The 13140-nt window shown below is 40.1% G+C and overlaps 1 long non-coding RNA gene across 3 annotated transcripts; it reads right to left on the minus strand.

The window, feature by feature from the left end:
• Positions 1 to 18: 18 nt before the first annotated feature.
• On the minus strand, positions 19 to 13054 carry LOC309529663. 3 transcript variants are annotated; one of them, XR_014218265.1, is made up of 8 exons: positions 12853 to 13054; positions 11069 to 11160; positions 9805 to 9897; positions 9053 to 9184; positions 7948 to 8085; positions 5962 to 7649; positions 886 to 4348; positions 19 to 715 (listed from the first exon to the last, which is right to left on the minus strand). It is a non-coding gene; the product is annotated as an uncharacterized lncRNA (long non-coding RNA). The 3 variants fall into 3 exon arrangements; XR_014218266.1 differs by lacking the exon at positions 19 to 715 and having other exon boundaries at positions 2932 to 3144; positions 4271 to 4348; positions 12853 to 13051; XR_014218267.1 differs by lacking the exon at positions 19 to 715 and having other exon boundaries at positions 2932 to 4348; positions 5962 to 6037; positions 12853 to 13034.
• Positions 13055 to 13140: the final 86 nt, after the last annotated feature.

Raw genomic sequence — 13140 nt, forward strand, 5'->3', positions numbered from 1 at the left:
CATGTCTTGCTGTACAGTGGACGCTCGGGTTGCGAACGTGATCCGTGCGGGAGGCATGTTCGCAACCCGCAGTGCTGCGTCTGCACACACATGGGTTGCGATTTGGCATTTCTGCACATGCGCGACCGCCAAAACCCAGAAGTAACTCATTCTGGTACTTCCGGGTTTCGGCGGGTCTGTAACCCGAAAAAACGCAACCTGAAGTGTCTGCAACCCGAGGTATGATTGTACGTGGATAAAAGGTTTAAAATTATGCTACTGACACTGTTGCTTATAATCAGAATATTTACTACAGTATGAACAGCATAATAATAAAGAGGCCCTTAGCAGAGTACAGTTGAATTTGTAAACCATCTGCAACCAACTGTATTAATAACCTTTACTTCCTTCTATATAACTCTTAGAAAAGCTGTTAACAGAATACAATGGCACCTCGGAAGTTGCACAGAATCCATTCCAGAAGTCCGTTTGACTTCCAAAATGTTTGGAAAGCAAGGCACAGCTTCCGATTGGCTGCAGGAAGCTCCTGCAGCCAATCGCAAGCCACGGAACTAGCATTGGATGTTTGGGTTCCAAAGAACGTTTGCAAACCGGAACGCTCACTTCCAGGTTTGCGGCGTTCAGGAGCCAAAATGTTCGACTCACAAGGCGTTTGGGATCCAAGGTGCGACTGTATTTTGTTCACAATAGGGATCTTATTATAAGAGTCACTGTGCTCTACATATGAATCTTTTGTGTGTACCACTGATAAGAAATGGAAGGTAACATCAGCTAGAAGGACCAGGTGTGTGGTGCCAGGTATCCATAGTTCTTAGTGCCAATTACAGCTAAGGACCATGTTTGCCACAGCTTCCCCTCTACCCCCACTGATGTATGGATGCTTGCTGCTACATTCACAGCACACGAAATTAGCTGTGGACGGGCACTATGATTCATGAAAGAAGCCTGAAGCAGCCTCATGTTAGTGTTTAAACAATCATAGAAATACGTCCTGCTTCTCTGCAAAAAACACTGGGCAACTGTAGACGTATAGTGAAATCCTGTGTCTACTTAGAAGACAGAGTTCAATGCGGCTTACTCTAAGATGATTAAATCAAGGTTGCAGTCCTACAGAGACATGGTTCAATTGCTTCGACTGAAAAAAAAAAATCCCCTCAATTTCAGTGCAAAGGTGCTTCTTTTATCTTCATTCTCTTTATTACCAAATGGACATTAATTGTAGTGGATAAAAAATTACCCTGTTAACCTGTTACTTAATAGGCACCAAATTCCCAAGTACTTAATGTGTGATAACCACTTCTAAAAAGAAAAGTGACCGCTTTTTTGAAAGCGAGATGAGAACTAGTCAGCTTGAGATGCAAAATGCCTAATTGCTTGAGACGGAGCTTCGATTTCACACGGCTAAGGATGATTTTGCAGGATTTATGACTTTCCGCAATTGCTGTCAGTTCTGATCCATAGTGTCAGCTATTCTTGGAGAATTGGGCATACTGCTGGAACAGTAATCTTAAGCTGATTTTTCCTTCTTTTTTTGTTGTTGTTGCTAAAGAGGAAGTGTAAGACCAAGCTGTGCCAAAGAGCTTGTCTTAATTAGGCCAGCCCCGAGCAGATGCTAATCTCCCACATAGAGCTTACTAATAACCACAGGATGTTTATGAAACAATCAAAAGCCTACAGAAATATTTTTAATTGGGGCACAAGCCAATCTGTTTCTTCCATAAACACACTTAATAATTTGATATGTTAATCTGCACCCCCACCCCAAATATCTCAACTGCCCAGCAACCATATTCTTGTTTTACAAATCAGTGAAATCACTCCGTTTGCTAAAGCATTTTGATCTCTTGGAACCAAACCCAGAATGCTCCAACCCCATAGTAGTTATTGGCATTCCTGGAAAAGATATTCACCAACCTATGAACAAGATTCATTTAACATACCAATTTTTATAAAGGATTGCATTGTTAGTCTCACTCAGGTTTTTTTTTTAATTAAAAATTTTGTTTTTTAAAAATACGCAAAATGGATAATTTTGAGAACTGCATCTCTCTTTCTATTTAGCTCAGGGAATCAAGTTCTTTTTCTCATTATTGCTTTGAGCAACATTTGAATGGTATTCTTTCTTTACTGAAACAGTGTTTCAAAGAAAGTTGTTTTCCTAAGAAAAAGAAAATCACAAATAGCCAACGCTTTCCTAGGTATAGGCTGTCTCTTAGCAACCAGACTCAAGGTAGCTAGGATACAGAAAATACAAAGGGAAAAAGGTTTCTACTCTGCCAGAGCACAAAAAAGACGCCTGATACAGGGATTGGTCAGTACAATGAGTGTCTAGCTAGGTATCTATTTGTATTGAGAGCTCCCCATGTGGTTTGGCTCTCAAGAAACTACAGCAGGGAGACTGAATTACCAGTCATGTTTAGTTAATGGTGAGGTTACTGTTACTCCACCCCATGTTGATGACTTTAGCCAGAAAGTTAAAAGTGCTACATATCTTCTCAGCAGCAATAATAGTGCCAGGGCAAAATAAGCCAGCTATGTATCTTGTGCCAGTTTAACAGGAGCTCCATTGGACCTAAGCAAACCATCTGACATAAGCAGCTTGAGTGCAAGAGAAGATGAATAGGGCCATAGACAAGAGCATAATGTCATCTTGGGTAGCAGTTGTTCATTTAAAGGGGTTTGTTCGGTAGGAATAGATGCTGGATTTTATTCAAATACAACTAGGATTATTCTGTAGACCTATTCATCCAATTCATCTCAGGTCAGACAGGAAACTTTATATCCACCACTGCGAGTTGCAGCATGGAAGAAAGCATGCAGTGAATAATGTATATATTCATATGAACCATTTCCTTCTTCCCAATGATGCTAGACAGAAGAGTAGTATTTATGTACTGTATACACCTTGTAAATACTTCCATCACACAACAATCACAGTGCTTAGATACTTTATTAGTTTCTCATTCATTGACAACAAAATACATTTTTGTCTTTAAAATGAGTTGATCTTGGGATGTAATTTATTGCAATAGACAAAACATTCCTAATATATTACACACACACCTTGGCTCAAGTTTGAATCAAGATCAGGCTACTGTGAAATATTTATCTACCGTGTTTCTCTCAAGGTCTGTGAAATGGTCCCTATGGAAAAAAATTGAGTTAACTGTACTTATAGAGTTACCGACAAGGGGAATAATTCAGCAGGAATTTCCTCTGCAGAGACCCCATTGAAATTAACAGGATCAGTGTAAAAATACCAAAGATGAGAGATCTATCAATGACTATTCCTCCTGGTAACAGAAACAGTATCTCTGAACGCTGGGTCCCTGGGGCAACCTACCACATTCATGCTCTGCTTATGGTTCTTAAAACATCCAGATTGTGGCTAAAATAACAATACACTGGCCTTTCTAAATAGGGCGATAGACTCTCAGAGCAACTTACAAAAGCTTCTCACAATACAATTCAAGTATAGTATCAGATCCATGGAATTGGATCTGGACTAATTCTGCAATCCTATATAAATCCAGTGGGACTAACCTCTGAATAAACAAGTGTAAGATTAGTGCTAGTTAGCTTAATTTAGTAATGAGTAAGTCTGAATAATCTTATACATGCCTATTTAGGCTGGTATTTTTTTTTAAAGTGATACAACAAATAGGGGTGGGGGGGAAGATGATTATAAATTATGTGTTCATACATCTAAATGTTGTCAATTGGCCTTACTCCCAGGTAAGTCTGGATTCAGCAAATGATGCTAAGATAATTCAAGTAGCGTGTTTTGCCCTCATCCTTGCTTTGTCTTTACTAGTGTGAGCCTTTGACCATCATGTACAACATCATGACCAACAATTCCCACTGAGGACTTCTTAAGTTAAGGAAGGAGAGCCAAGCAGGTTGAACTTGCTTGGCCAATGATGAAGGCATGTGTTGCTCATATTAGGACCACGTTTCCATCATTTCACTTTGCACCAGAGCACTATTACAGTTTATACAGGCACTAGACACTAGCTCTTTCTGCACTCAGTTGCAATTCAGTGCAAGTAGAATTTTATCAAAAGGAGCAGGGAACCTCAACCTAATCTTCCTGAAAAGTTAAAATAGCTGCACTCTATGAAAACCGATACACTGTTTTGCAGGCTGTTAAGTTCACATCTGCAATGGATGTTCCCCACAGAAATATAGAAGGTCAGAAAAACAGTTTCACTGTCAAACCATCATCATCATCATTTTTTTGAAAGAGGGCAATAATGAAAGCAAGTGTTACCTTAACAATAGACTTGAAATCTTCCTGCAGAGTAGTATGCTTATACACAATTCAGATGGCTGCAGCAACTTTAATACACTAGAAAGGACAATTAATTCTCAGTCTATACAAACATTTGTGTGATTGCAAGCTTCCAAACTGATTGCTTCTCCATGAACATTAAAAATCAGAAATATGTTAAGTCAGCCTGCTACTGTATTTTAAATTTCTGAACAGTAATCTCATGCAGCTAATAGTAAAAGAAAGGAAAAAGAAAAGAGGAATTCCAAGCCCCAGATCTTTAGTGCTGAATGGGATTAAGAGACAACTGAGGTACTACACCTCTGAAATGGGGTGCAAGCAGAGGGCAAAGCCAAGCTGACTATGTAACAGCATCAAAGCTGTTCCATTCCCCTTCCTTCCCTCAGCTATGCCAGCCTGAACTGGTGTACTGACAGAGAACACCCACACCACCTACCCTGGTTGGCATGAGCTAGCAGGACTTGGGATGTAGTGGTAGATATGCCATACCATGCTACCTTATCATTTTGGATTGCTCTGCCCATCATGTAGGTGAATTGCTGTACTAGAGCACTAAAAGTGTTTGTGTTCTCTCTTATGCTTGGGTTCAATTTCTCTCCATATCAACAGATAAAATTCAGCAATATATTCCTGCTACTAAATGTACAGGCTAGTACTGATTTACTATTACCAAAGCAGCTTTGCTTCGCTTGCTCATTACTCTTGTCAGCAGTTGGTATAGAATAATATAGAAGACTGAACATACTAATCCTTTTCTCCTTGAATTTTCAAATGCATTGAATGGAGAACAGCAAATACTAGTTCAGTTCAAGGGGGTATTTGCAAGCAGAAGGCCAGCTTCAATTTCTGGAAGCACCAAGTTACAGCTATCTCAGAAAACAAGTCTGGGGAAAATCTTAGGAGATCCATGGTCAGTAATAACAGACATTACTAGGCTGGATCAGCAGGAAACCTATGAGGCCCTTTGGGCTAAGCCACACGAACTTGCCGTACATGCAGTCTCAAGTGTGGGTTAGGTAAAGACGCATCTGTGCCAAAAGTGGGTTTGCAAGCGCCTGCAAAGCCCAGTGCACAGCCAACCTTTTGCAAGCCCCAATAATAAGCATGGCACTTGAACCACACAGCCAAAAACAGGTCATCTGACATCATGAGGTCAGGTGACTAACAGATGGCCAACCCCACCCACCTCACAAAGTGGATCTATTATGTGTCTCTGTGTTGCAGAGATAAGGATATAGCCTGGTAGCTAGATCATTCCCCACCCCTGGACTAGACAGAGGAATGTTCCAATTCAGTGTAAACATGGCTTTGTATGTTCAAATGTTATTCCAAGTAACAGAATTTGTGTATTGCTTAGTAATTTCTGACAGTAACCTTTTCGGTAAAGATCTGCATAAAGCCCAGCTTCATTGGACACACACCTGGTTGACCCACCACCATATGCTTGGCAGCTCGGTTTCTCCAACTGAACCTGATGAATCCCTTTTGAATGACTGGGTTCCACTAGGAGATAACTCTGTATATAGGCCGCTAATGTTCTGAGTGAAACAGAATTGAGACTGTGTGTTGTGTATGTGCCCCACTTCAGACATGAATCAAACTCGGATGAATGTGCACTTCACTCAAAGAAAAAGAAAGTGAGTGGGGAAAATGTTTAAATACTGTCTCACCTCAAGGCCTTGATGAAAGCTCTCCCAAAGGTCTGCATGGCATCTCCCACTGGCCTCAAAGGGTGACTATGTTACCCTTCAGAAGATAACAACAGCATCATTCTTTCACCATTGGGCAACATTAGATTACTTTTGTAAAAGTTGCAGTCAATACTGTGTTTTTAAACCAACACAAAGTCAAAACAAAGCATCGTTGCAGTATAATGATTTAACCAAATGAATAGAATAAAGTATTTTCTAATATGTTATACACAGCTGAATTTTTTCACTTTTAAAGAATAAGTTGTGAAGGCTAAATATTAGCTTTCGTGATTTATTGGGAACGTTGAGGTTCTGATCAAGTATCAATTTAAAGTCGGGGTTTTGTTTTGTTTTATCAAAGCTAAGGTTAATACAGTTTGTTCATATATTAATTTAACTGGAAGCCAAGTGTTAAGAGTAGACTATAGACATCTATATATGCTTTCATACCTCAATTTATTGCTTTTCTTCATTTTTTTTTACTTTGCTTGTAGACTTTGGACCCAGTGTAGGAACTGCTTAAGTTAAAAAGTCCCAAACTGCACCAGACTGGTAAAAAAAGTTTCTATTCAGCCCTCAGCACAGAAGAACACAGACCGTATTAATGAATGTAAATTTACTGACTGTGATCATCCTTGACATTAAACAGCACTGTTTCAGAATTTTACAATTTTATCTGTCATTTTAACAAGCAAAAGAAGATTTACATGTTTCGTTTTTGTTAAGTTTTTCTAGTGCACAACAAAATCAAATCTAAAGTGATTATGTAATGTACAGAAATCTGTCATTTAAAACAATATGCACACTGCGGATTTTAATATAGCCTTTCATTTTATGTTTTTGATAACATCACCAGTTGTAATTATACAATAGGTCAATTGTTTAGCCATGTACTACACTTAGTTATTACATGCTAGAAATTTAAACACCAAGGTCAAGCTGAGTAACAGAAACAGTAATTAAAAATTTAAACAAAGTCCATAAACTTCTGTTCATTTATAATTTTTTTCTCTATTTCTTAAATTAACATCCACAGTTTGTTTTATCCATTACATTTTGTGCATCGCTTATATTTCCCCACATGATACAGAATAATTGCCCCTTTGAAGTAAGAAGCATCTTGATGAATTTATTGTTACCACATGTAAGTGCATTTGAAACCAGAGTTCACAAGATTAAGAACAAACAAATACATGTTACTGAAACAGATCAAGATGTATTTCCAAAAAAAGAGCTGCACACAAGTTAATTGAATATTAAGTTAAAGCTTGACCTATTCTTAAGATATGTTTCTTTTAACTTTTAGTGTGCAGATGCCAAGGTCCACAAACAACGGGCTTCAAAAGGATATGCTTGAAAGTGTCCAAGGAGTCACAGGTCTTTAGGATATTTTTAAAAAATATATGGCTTTTACCAACTTGGTGCATAAGGGCTGCTGGAAAAATATGGAATATCAAGCACTCTGTTATTTTCTTTGCCTTCTTTAATGCTTTATAGGCAATTCTTAGTCCAGCCATTTCAAATGGTCTTAAGGTAAAAAGGATGTATCCCAGTTACTGAATTTAAAGAATAAGCCTCTTTAATAGTATCTGCCACCTGGCGGCCCAGGCCATCTCTGGCCCCGCACAGGTGGCGGAAGGGCTGGTGCACCGGGTCCACTGGGAAAGCTGTATAAAAGGATAAAATCATAATTGTTGTTTTTTCCCCTTCTCAAAAGAGTTACTTTTTAAAAACAACAGACTTAAAACCCTACATTACAATTTGGGAAAATGCTTCCAACATGCATATTTAGAAAGCTTCCAATGTGGTTAAATATTATGCTAACAATAAGTTCTGATTTTTTAAGTCTACGTGATAAGCCTCGTTCTGAATACTTAACCCTCCTTAAGTTTTAAACATTGTTACATAAAATTCTTTAAGTGTAAAGTAAAATGAGCTAAAAAAGGAGTGGGAAAGGAATCTTACCTGCTTGGAGGTGGGAAACGGCCTCGTGGCCATGGCAGCATCCCTCTGCCTCTGGGGGGAGGAGGAGGTATTCCTCTGAAGCCCATTGGTCCAGGTGGTGGGGGAGGGGGAGGGGGAGGTGGGGGCGGAAGCCCAAAACTGCAGAGACAGACCCAACTGACCATCACCATATGACTACTAACCCAGTTATATATCATGTAACTATTAGTTTTGTTTTCCCTGCTTCAGACAGGCATTTTCTTTAAATAATAATAAAAACATACCATATTTCTCCGTCTATAAGATGCCCCAATGTGTAAGACGCCTCCTACTTAAGAAAATGGGGGGAGATGGCCCCCGTGTACAAGACCCCCCCCCCAATTTTGGACATTATTTTTTAGGGGGAAAACCCAGTCTTATACACAGAAAAATACGGTAATTTTTTATTAGAATTTGCTCATTCATTCAGTTTACATTTTGCCATTCCTCCCAAAGGAGCCCAGGACAGCAATCATATCGATAATAAAACATTTTTAATCTAAAAATTGCGCTTTCAGAGTTGCCAGGAATAGTTGCATGTTTTAACACATTTTCTCCAAATTTCAGATGAGTGTGTGTTCACAAAGAAGTAGATAGATAGATAGATAGATATTGGGGGGGGGGGGCGTAATTTCTCCTTGTATGTACAGGAATGCTTGATCTAACTCAGTAGCTCTCAATCCTAGACTTATCTGATTAGCATCAGCTTTCTTGAGGTATATTTTACAACCCCAAATCTTTCCAAAGAAGCACTCCTGATATTGAGTCACATACAACCTTTCAGTTGCATAACTTAGATTCCAAAAAAACATCAATTGCAGTGTCATCTCCTCAGTGGAAAATCCCCAAAACTTGATCTCCAGCTCTTGAAACTTTTTTTTTCTTTGTGGACCCTCACACAACCAATTCTATGGAATTTGACAAGAAAACAGGGTCTTGTGAATTTTGCTTGCAGAAAGCCCCAAATTCTGCAACTAATGCAAATTGCATATATAAAACATATGGCTAGGTGAATCAACCCCAAGCACATTACCCAAAACTACAGTCACTGTTTTTAAATATATTTGCAGTTAACCTCAATACTAACCATGGTGGGGGTGGCAGAAAAGGCACTCTCATCATTCCTCTCCGAGGAAGAGATGGCGAGAAGAGAGGTCCGCCTCGTACTCCTCTTCGCCCTCTTACATCTGAATATGGGTGCATTCTTCCCATTCCACGTCTACAAAAACAAGAACTTCTCAGCACCAATCTAAAAGCATGAGCAACTCAGCAAATCTTAATAAAGAGACAAAAGTCCAGGTTTGCAAATGTGCAGGCTCCTGGAAAAGTGCTTGCAGCCATTTTGGTCCTTTCCGGTCCCTTTTGCTCCTAAGCCATGTGTGAGGTAAGTCAAGGTTTGGCTTAGCTGATCTTCTGAACACAAGCTGATGATTAAGTTCTAACCACATTCTTGGTTACAGCTCAACATATGAAGCTGCCTTATTCCATAACCAAGGGTCAGGAATAAGAGGGGCTACAGTCCAGTGACATCTGGATGACCCCATTTTGGCTACAGCCTGAATGGCAGTCACATTCCGGAGTTTCAGGAGCCTTTCCCAAGCCCTACTTGGAAATGCTGGAAGTTGGACCTGTGACCATCTGCAAGCAAGTGCAACACTCATTTCAGTAGGGGAAACGTACCTGCATGCACATCCCTTTAAGCCTGAAAAACCATCACAATTTGAACTGCAACTGTGTATTAAAGCTTTACCACTTAGGAAGTTTGCACCCTGAAGTTAATGTGTACAACATTATACAATAAGTAAATAATGTACATTAGGTAAAAAATTGAAAGATTACCTTATCGGCCCAAAGCCATTCAGTGATCTGCCTCGCATTTTTCCTCTAGTATAGCCTCTGCCACCTCGGCCTCTTCCCCGACCTCTTGGGCCTCTGAGCATAACGAAGGAGAACATATGAAATTCTGACCACTTTTTTTTGTTCTAAGAACCACAGACCAATTACTATGGCTAGGGGTGCCAACAGGATTTTTCAGGTCCACACTGTATGTAGATTAGGCCCTCTGCCCTACCCATAAAAGAGAACACAAATTTGCAGCAAACTTGCAAATATTTTGTGCCATATGGAAAGCTGTATCCTCCTTTAGCAAGGGTCAAAAGTAACCTGTGGGCCACACAGAACTAACAAGACAGATGAAGTTCTTTGCAGAATTGCATTTCCATACTAGAAGTCTTAACCCACTGAATTTGTGATTTCCTCATAGCTGTGGCACATGAGCCTGCTCTCCCTTCCTAAACCATGCACAGAAGCAGAGTTGCATGGGCTGTCAACCTAGGGTTGCCATATGTCCGGAATTTCCCAAACATACTGTATATGGAATACTGCAAATATACAGAAAATCTGGAAGTATGGCAGCCCATGTTGGCAGTGCTGTTTTTCCATAAAGCTAGCTCAAAAACGGCTCACAAATTTGCCCCCCACCCTCCCCCAAAAGAAAAAAGCTCGACAACTTTCCTTTCCGGATTTTCAGTTCAAAATATGGCAACCCTATGTCACTTGAAATCTTTCATCAATTGATCTTACCTGGTAATGCTGCATTGTGCCTAGTACCAGTCATGCTCAGAATGGATCCACTGACAGTAATAGTCAGAGTTAACTTCAGTGAATTAATTTCTATCGGTCTACTCAAAGTAAAATTTAGTTGGATACAACCCACTATGTTAGTACATGACCGAGGGCACTTACTTTCAGATTACATATATGTAAAAATATACGCAAACCCAATGGAAGGGGGGGATGACTGCTTACAATCCCAGTACATATGTACTTGCAACTCAGGATAATGCGTAATGCAGCTGATGAACATGAAAATATACATATATGTTAAGGTGGTATTCAACCAAATTTATTCAGAGTAGACCCACTGAAATTAATGAACACAACCAAGTTATTTCCATGAATTTCATTAGAACTACTCTAAGAAAAACTTAGATGAATACCACCCTTCAAGATGCCATAAGACTCTTTCTAGTTTTTATAAAACATTTTTCATTGTTTAAATATGACATTTAACAACATCAGCAACTTAGGAATTATGTCTCACCTTTTTTTTGTTTCAGTCACTTGTATGTTTTCTGGAGCAGATTCAGGCTGATCCATTAGGTCTTCAGCTCCTTCTTCCATCTATTAGAAATACTGGAAGGGAAAATAAAGTCATGTTTCAACATAAAAGTTTAAGAATCAAATCCTAATGTAATTTTGGAGGTTTCCAGCAGAGTCTGTTAAAAATAGTTACCAACAATTATGCACCATCTTATTGATACAAAGAGAAATATCAAAGCAAGTCTTCTAGATAATCTTACCCAAGTCTGTGCCTTGTACCATACGATGCAACTATGAATACAGTTTCAAAACGAAGATGTCAGAAACAGGCAGATGCAAGGCTGCTGGGCCAACAGCAGGGGTGGGGAACTGGATCCAGCCAGCCAGAGGGCCAGATCTCCACAAGCAACTTTAATTGGTGGGCACCCCTGCCCACCTATCAATCACAGGACATTGTATGATGTCAGGTGATTCTATCTGTAGATTCAATCAGATCTTCCCTTGCAGCCACAGCTTGAAATCAGTTGCAGTGCAGACAGGCAAAACAGCTCATTTTTTATCTTGTAAAGGAAGAATCAGGAACACAACCATCGCAACATCTGCTACTTGAACTTTCCTAAATCTGACATCATATATGACTTCAGATGGAAGGAAGGTGGATGTGACTGGCCTGGTCAACCATGAGGCTTGAGAGATGTAATGAGACTCATGAGCCACTTTACATTGGCCAACAGGAAAATTCCACCACCTCTCAGTGAACGCATGGAAAGGTACTGTGTAGGCACTACTATCGGTAACACAGAATCAGAGAACAATAGTCTCCTATTAGAGAAGAGGGGAACATGAACCACACATCTCTTTTAAGAAATTATTCTTTGCATTCTATTAAGTATTGCTCAAAGATGGCATGTATCATGAAACTGACTAGCACAGTAGTAGTACAAGAGGGTAGGAAAGTGGAAAATGGAGTTTATTCATTATACATTAAAACAATAAAGTTTTATGCTTTGTTCAAGACAATTTAAAGGTATTTTGTTGTTGTTTAGCAAAGTTTAAAACAGATTACTTAGATTTCTTGTTGTTAGGGATATAGCAGAAGAAATGGGCTTGAAGGATTCCTGTCAGCAGAGGTCGGCACTTTTGGTTACCCTAAAATTTTCCATTCCAGTGGTTACTACAAGAATTCTCTAACCAAGATCAAGTTTGTGGTTTCCTCATCCCTCCGCATCCCTTTTTCTTTTTGTGCCATTTATTTTCAATTAAAAGTCTGACATTTCTAAGCTGCTCTGGAAGCCTTTTTTCAGCTGAAGAGCTGGCCAAAGGGGTTTTAAATAAACTGCGTTGCATATTTTGCTGTATTTTATAGTATATGACCTTTTTTGTATAACTTACTGTAAACTTCTGATTGATGTTTTAAACTAATTCCCACCCCAGCAGTCTGGCTCTGTTGATCTATTGTTTATCAGGCGGATATTTTAGTTCTAAAAAGGTTTGCTGTAGATCTCTTAGGTGAGAGTCTCTGTAGAGTTGGAACAGATGCAGCATGTATACTGTATATTTGTTGGTCAGTTGGTTTACGGTATAAGGTGGTTGTCTATACGCCCATCCTGTATTTTTATAGTAGTGTCCAAAAATTCTGGCCGGTTCCCCTGAGGGAAAAGACGCATCAGGATCAGGCCTTTTTATGCCTGACCCAGCGAGGCGACGGTTATACAGTATATGCTCCAGGCGCGCGGAGGAGAAAACGAGGACGGAGCAGAAGCCGCGGAGCGAGGGAGGACTTACCCGGCTCGACGCTTTGCCAAACGGCTGACAGAAACAACGTCGCGGCCGCGCCGAAAGGGGTGGGAGGAGAAAGCCGCCTCTCCTCCTCTCGTCTTTCTCGGGTTCAGCCCACAAACAAAAACGCTTTTCAAAATGGCGCCTCTGCAAAGTCTCAGGAGAGCGAGCGAGCGAGCCGCGAAGCCACGCCCCCCACCAGGAAGGAGGAGGAGCCCGGGGAACAGCTTCGTTTCGGCAAGCAGCTGCCGCAGCTAGGCCCCGCCTTCTCTACGTCCAAGTTGCGTCAGCGGC

The sequence above is a fragment of the Podarcis vaucheri genome (genome assembly GCF_965113315.1).
Source record: "Podarcis vaucheri genome assembly, chromosome: 3".
Classification (NCBI taxonomy): domain Eukaryota; kingdom Metazoa; phylum Chordata; class Lepidosauria; order Squamata; family Lacertidae; genus Podarcis; species Podarcis vaucheri.